General features: G+C 38.8%; 2 long non-coding RNA genes across 2 annotated transcripts; both read left to right on the top strand.

Annotated features, from left to right (window-relative positions):
• The first annotated feature begins 879 nt into the window (after positions 1 to 879).
• Positions 880 to 2,013, top strand: LOC138480797 (uncharacterized). The gene is made up of 2 exons (XR_011274131.1): positions 880 to 1,186; positions 1,567 to 2,013. It is a non-coding gene; the product is annotated as an uncharacterized lncRNA (long non-coding RNA).
• A 3,878-nt stretch (positions 2,014 to 5,891) lies between these two features.
• Positions 5,892 to 7,018, top strand: LOC138480796 (uncharacterized). Its single transcript, XR_011274130.1, has 2 exons — positions 5,892 to 6,191; positions 6,572 to 7,018. It is a non-coding gene; the product is annotated as an uncharacterized lncRNA (long non-coding RNA).
• Positions 7,019 to 7,434: the final 416 nt, after the last annotated feature.

The following is a 7,434-nucleotide window of genomic DNA, read 5'->3' as shown; positions in this document are numbered from 1 at the left end:
GTAAAAGTAAGAATGTCATTTATGCCATTCGTTGCCCATGCCAGTTGTTTTATGTAGGCAAAACAACCAGAGAAGTGAGTACCCGTATTAACGAACATCGTTCAAAGATCAGAACTCGAAACTTCAATGCCCCAATGGTAATCCATTTTGTCGAGATGGGCCATACGGCTGATCAGATGGAATGGTTTTGCATAGAAAAAGTATATGCACAAAACCAACCCCAACTATTAAAAAATTTGGATTACAAGGAACAAATGTGGATATTTAATCTAAAAACATTAACATTGGGCCTTAATACCATGGAACCATGGAATTCGAGTAACTAAATACTACCTGTCTTAACATTTTATATATGTCGGGTAGTACACTGGTATACTGCCTAATCACGTGCGTTTTTCATCTGAGAGGGTACGGCCATTTAGAACGTAGGCCAGTTCAGTTTGTGGTCACGTGGTTAATTACGTGATCACATGATGTTTTTCACGCATATATCAATACCCTTGAAACGGTGATACTGTGTTGCACGCCACTTCCAATCGGACCCAGCTGGGATACGGGTGACTAGCTACTGTGAGAACTGGCGAGTTCTTTCGCTTAAGGTAAACATTCTGTCGTGTGGGGGCCTTTCGAATCACGGCGGTTTTTCAAATCGCTTCTTGCCTTTATTGTTTAGAGAAGGGAGCCCCACATCTTTGGCTTTCCGTTAAACCCCATCCGAGTCAAGCAATCTGGAGTCGGAAATATTGAGCAATTTTCAAATGCAACAACCCACCCCCCTCCCCCCTACCTTTTTGAAATTCTCTAAATAGCAAGCTTTTCAGTAAGCCGTATTTGTTTAGTCACAATTGTGGTATTAATTTATCAATTTATTTTCAATTGGAAGTAATTCACTTTGGGTGTAGCCAATAATATAATTGTAAGAACAATCGGTCTCTCACATACTCAAACTCTTGTGTTGTGTTTAGGCCCATATAACATCAGGTGCAGCCAACCCTGGATTCGGGGAGTCACCTCCAAATTTATGACCGCTGGTTGAACGAGCGTTTGGACATTCTCGAGAAGAACGTTGGCGTCCACACACTTCGCTATCTGCAGGAACCTCTACGGAGAAGCTATTGTTTAATATAAGTGAACACAGCGTACAATTTAAGGAAGAGACGCACAGCCTTCCATTGCATGAATGAAGGTTAGTTAATATTCTTTAGTTTTATCTTAAGTATGTGACTCTCGTGTCCTGTCCGTGGGCCGCTGTAGTGGAGGATCGACATACTGACCTTGTGATATTTATGTGTACATTTGTATATCTGTAGCATTGATTCTGTCTATGGCCTGGCTCTTATCTGCCTCTCGGAGACACCAATACAAGAGGGTAGCACTACTTTCTGCCAGACACCTCAGGTCCATCCTGGAACTTTTTCCCGGGTTGGTAGCAGGCTCTTGTATATTATTACCTATTGTTCCGCTATAGATATTTTTATTATGGATGTTATATGTTTTTTGTCCAAGTACAAGGGCTTCACACATTGATATGTATTATCTGTGATTTTCTTTCTTTCTTGATGTTAGAATATATTTTTGTTACTCCTGATGAAGACGTCACTACACTAAAGTATATACGTCGAAACCGGTCGAGTTTGGACTAAGATGAGGTCGTGGTCAGAAAACTCTGGGACCCATCTTAATTGCCTAGGCCACTGATGTCATCTGCTGTGGCCCGTCAAATTGATTTCATGTTCTTTCTATAAATCTTTCAGATAAATTAATTATGATGAATTTTCTTATAGATTTTATGTCGTATATTGATTGGTGTTTAGTATGAATGGTTTGTCTAAATGGATGGATGAGGTTGTATGCTTGGATGATTGAATAAGATGATTTTTATTATATAGATGTGTCTTTTTTAATAAAAGTTGTTTCCTGCTATGTAAATTGTTATTACAAGTGCAGATTTAATCATGATTTGTTTGATATATTAAATTAGTATCAGGTTTAATAAAATCCTTGATACCTTTATTTTTGAATTGTTTCCTTTGGATGTCTTTCCGCTATCTAAATCTTAATTAATACTCCAATCCAAAGCGTGGGGTTTCCTGTGTCTTTCAGAGAATACATATTTCCAGCCCTTGGCTGTACAGGTTATATATATATTTTTTAACACTGTAATGTTTTTTCCTATCTAGGATAATTTAACTTTTTTTCACATTTATTGCACTGGGTGTGTCAATTTGGTGTACTCCGGACTGGTGGTATTTTCCAGGCCATGGCAGAAACAGATACCATCTCCTTCACGGAGGCACAAATAACAGAACTTATTCAAGGTCCATCATTTTTTGAAAATTTACAATTACCAACATCAAATCAAGACGCCACGGGAGATGCTCTTCTGAATTTAAAGAAGAAGCAATTCCGCACAGAAATGCACGGTCATATACTTAAGGAATATTTGAGATCTAGTATTATTCCACAAGGCCTGCAGGTTAAAATTATCCCATGTCTTTTCCTGGATGACAACGATTATAAAGTGGCTTTTAGTCAAGTTGCTACCAAATGTAGCCGTGATTTGTTAGTATTAACCATAACCACGGCCCAAAGAGTCAGTGGGAAGATACAAGAAACGCTGTCGGAACAAGAAAAATCTTTTTTGACCAACACTTTGATTGTGGAATCTAAACAAAAGCTTGAACAGATAGAAAAATCTTTTCAGGAATTTAAGAAGCTTACTATTGAAAAAAAGACCAATAAACTTAAAAAGGACATTTCATTATTTAAGAAAGAATTGGTGTATCCCTATCTAGCGGAAGATTTTAACCCTCAGACGGTTTGGAAAACTAACACTAATTGGAATATGGGACCCAATAATACAAATAAAAAAAGATGGGTGACATTTTCAGACACTTCCTCTAGTAATTCAGGTAATGAGGAATTGAACAATCATGCCTCGGGCAATCACCCTTTTCGAGCAAGGGGCGGCCGAAGAGGCCGCAGAAACATCCCCCAAGGTCAAATGACACACAATATGCCGATGCAGAACGCCCCGGGACAAGGGATGATGCACCGGGACTTTCAGACCCGGAATCGAGCATACAGGTGGTAAATGAAACAATGCCAATTTTTAATTTATCCTCCCGTATATTAACATCTGCGGAAACATCAATTCTTAAATGTGGTCTATCTTTTGTTCCGACTCAAAATCCAAGTGCAATGTCTATCATAAGTGAAGTAAAAGGTTTTTTGCGTAAATTAAGGCTAAAGCTTTTCTTTTCGAATAATGTGACCTCTAGGGAATCCAACATCTCAGGCTTCTCTAAACCTTCCACCTTTACCCCCAACTCGAATGATTTGCCTCCAGAGGTCTTGATCTTTGAAAAATTAGTTCTCAAAGAAATAGAGAAAGTTATTGGCCATCCAAGAAATCGACAAGGACCCAATCTGACGCTTTCTGAGTTCGAGGCTATCGAGAGATTAGCCTCGGACCAATCAATAGTTATTAAGGCTGCAGATAAGGGTGGTGGGATAGTTGTTTGGGATGCTGATGGTTATGATCAAGAAGCTCTGAGACTTCTACACATCCCTGGGCACTATTCCAAATTGGTGAAAGATCCATCAGAAATGATTAAGCTAAAGGTACTCAAACTCACTGAAGAAGGAAACCAATCGGGTTTCCTTTCCACTAAAGAGGCTGAATTTATCAACCTGTCGGAAGATCGCATACCTCTATTTTACATTATGCCTAAAATACATAAAGACACTGAGAACCCCCCAGGACGACCTATAGTCTCGGGCTGTGGTTCACTACTGGAACCCCTTTCGAAATACATTGATTTCTTTATTAAACCACTGGCGATGGCCACGCCCACATTTCTTCTTGACTCGAGAGACGTCATCAACCTCGTTGAAACAAAAGCATTTGATCCCAGTACTCAAATTCTAGTAACGCTTGATATTGAAGCGCTTTATACAAATATCCCTCAGGATAGAGCGGTGGAGAGCCTGCGCATAATGCTAGACCGGCGCATACAACCACATTTGGTTCCCACAGAATTCCTATGTAAAGCAGCAGAGCTAGTCCTTAAGAACAGTTTTTTTAAATTCAAGGAGGAATTCTTTTTGCAATGTAAAGGGACAGCGATGGGGTGCACTTTTGCACCAAATCTTGCCATTATTTTCATGGCACTCTTGGAGGAAGAAAAAATCCTGTCAGCATTTAACCCATTTAGGGGCCAAATCAAGGTGTACCGTCGATACATCGACGATATACTTATGATTTGGGAAGGCTCATCAACATCATTGACTTTATTTGTTCAATGGCTTAATGCGGTAGACTTAGATATTCATTTCACTTTTGAATATTCAGTATCCAGAATTCCTTTCTTGGATTTGTCTATTTTTTTCAAAGAAGGGTATCTCTGCACAGAATTACATAGAAAACCCACAGAGAGAAATACTACGTTGAAATATGAGAGCCAACATCCAGCTAGTTTACTTTGTAACTTACCATATGGGATGTTCTTACGGCTATGCCGTAACTGCACAGATATCGCAGATTTTGTCAAACATGCAGCAATTTTGGAAAAAAGACTATTGGAACGGGGATATTCAAAGAAACTTATAAAAAAATCTAAAAAGAGAGCTCGATATACCAACAGAGACCTCTTATTGACACCCAAGCGAGACATTGAAAAGAAAGATGAATTAGTATGTGTCTCAACTTTTTGTCAACACAGTAATGCTATTAGAGGGATCATCTTAAAAAACTGGCGAATTCTTAATACATCAGGAACATCTATACCCAGATCTCTATTTGCTTTCAAAAAAAGTAAAAATTTGAAGCAAAAGATTACTCGAGCCAGTAGAACTTTTCCTAAAGTGCATACAATCCGCGATACCAATTCTAACCCAGTGGTGGGACACTATCCCTGCACTTCATGTGTTGCTTGTAAGTTTTCCAAAAAAACTACGTCATTTGTTTCACAGATCAGAAAGTGGACCCTTCGTACCTTTACCACTTGTAAAAGTAAGAATGTCATTTATGCCATTCGTTGCCCATGCCAGTTGTTTTATGTAGGCAAAACAACCAGAGAAGTGAGTACCCGTATTAACGAACATCGTTCAAAGATCAGAACTCGAAACCTCAATGCCCCAATGGTAATCCATTTTGTCGAGATGGGCCATACGGCTGATCAGATGGAATGGTTTTGCATAGAAAAAGTATATGCACAAAACCAACCCCAACTATTAAAAAATTTGGATTACAAGGAACAAATGTGGATATTTAATCTAAAAACATTAACATTGGGCCTTAATACCATGGAACCATGGAATTCGAGTAACTAAATACTACCTGTCTTAACATTTTATATATGTCGGGTAGTACACTGGTATACTGCCTAATCACGTGCGTTTTTCATCTGAGAGGGTACGGCCATTTAGAACGTAGGCCAGTTCAGTTTGTGGTCACGTGGTTAATTACGTGATCACATGATGTTTTTCACGCATATATCAATACCCTTGAAACGGTGATACTGTGTTGCACGCCACTTCCAATCGGACCCAGCTGGGATACGGGTGACTAGCTACTGTGAGAACTGGCGAGTTCTTTCGCTTAAGGTAAACATTCTGTCGTGTGGGGGCCTTTCGAATCACGGCGGTTTTTCAAATCGCTTCTTGCCTTTATTGTTTAGAGAAGGGAGCCCCACATCTTTGGCTTTCCGTTAAACCCCATCCGAGTCAAGCAATCTGGAGTCGGAAATATTGAGCAATTTTCAAATGCAACAACCCACCCCCCCCCCTACCTTTTTGAAATTCTCTAAATAGCAAGCTTTTCAGTAAGCCGTATTTGTTTAGTCACAATTGTGGTATTAATTTATCAATTTATTTTCAATTGGAAGTAATTCACTTTGGGTGTAGCCAATAATATAATTGTAAGAACAATCGGTCTCTCACATACTCAAACTCTTGTGTTGTGTTTAGGCCCATATAACATCAGGTGCAGCCAACCCTGGATTCGGGGAGTCACCTCCAAATTTATGACCGCTGGTTGAACGAGCGTTTGGACATTCTCGAGAAGAACGTTGGCGTCCACACACTTCGCTATCTGCAGGAACCTCTACGGAGAAGCTATTGTTTAATATAAGTGAACACAGCGTACAATTTAAGGAAGAGACGCACAGCCTTCCATTGCATGAATGAAGGTTAGTTAATATTCTTTAGTTTTATCTTAAGTATGTGACTCTCGTGTCCTGTCCGTGGGCCGCTGTAGTGGAGGATCGACATACTGACCTTGTGATATTTATGTGTACATTTGTATATCTGTAGCATTGATTCTGTCTATGGCCTGGCTCTTATCTGCCTCTCGGAGACACCAATACAAGAGGGTAGCACTACTTTCTGCCAGACACCTCAGGTCCATCCTGGAACTTTTTCCCGGGTTGGTAGCAGGCTCTTGTATATTATTACCTATTGTTCCGCTATAGATATTTTTATTATGGATGTTATATGTTTTTTGTCCAAGTACAAGGGCTTCACACATTGATATGTATTATCTGTGATTTTCTTTCTTTCTTGATGTTAGAATATATTTTTGTTACTCCTGATGAAGACGTCACTACACTAAAGTATATACGTCGAAACCGGTCGAGTTTGGACTAAGATGAGGTCGTGGTCAGAAAACTCTGGGACCCATCTTAATTGCCTAGGCCACTGATGTCATCTGCTGTGGCCCGTCAAATTGATTTCATGTTCTTTCTATAAATCTTTCAGATAAATTAATTATGATGAATTTTCTTATAGATTTTATGTCATATATTGATTGGTGTTTAGTATGAATGGTTTGTCTAAATGGATGGATGAGGTTGTATGCTTGGATGATTGAATAAGATGATTTTTATTATATAGATGTGTCTTTTTTAATAAAAGTTGTTTCCTGCTATGTAAATTGTTATTACAAGTGCAGATTTAATCATGATTTGTTTGATATATTAAATTAGTATCAGGTTTAATAAAATCCTTGATACCTTTATTTTTGAATTGTTTCCTTTGGATGTCTTTCCGCTATCTAAATCTTAATTAATACTCCAATCCAAAGCGTGGGGTTTCCTGTGTCTTTCAGAGAATACAGGTTTTTCATAAGATGCCATTTTATTAACTCAAAAGGGTTTGACAAATGCCTATCCCTAACCTGAAGAGGATTTCCTAGTCTTTCAAAATAAATTAAAGGAAACACTCTAACAAAAGGAAACTGTCCCTCAGACCTATACATACAACAAACGTATAAAGGGAATATATGGCAATTCAAATATAACAGAAATAACTTATGTTCAACATACACACGATAACTGTTTCTCCTTGTAACCTGGGTGAGATCCCCTTCCCCAGATTCAAGGCAGGATTTTCAACCAACAGTTCAAAAATAGGAAAGTTCCGTCTTGCAACTAA

This window comes from Ambystoma mexicanum, chromosome 5p (assembly GCF_040938575.1).
Source record: "Ambystoma mexicanum isolate Mex_15411 chromosome 5p, UKY_AmexF1_1, whole genome shotgun sequence".
Taxonomy (NCBI): domain Eukaryota; kingdom Metazoa; phylum Chordata; class Amphibia; order Caudata; family Ambystomatidae; genus Ambystoma; species Ambystoma mexicanum.
The sequence above is the reverse complement of the archived record's forward strand: the minus strand, read 5'-3'. Positions and strand labels throughout refer to the sequence as shown.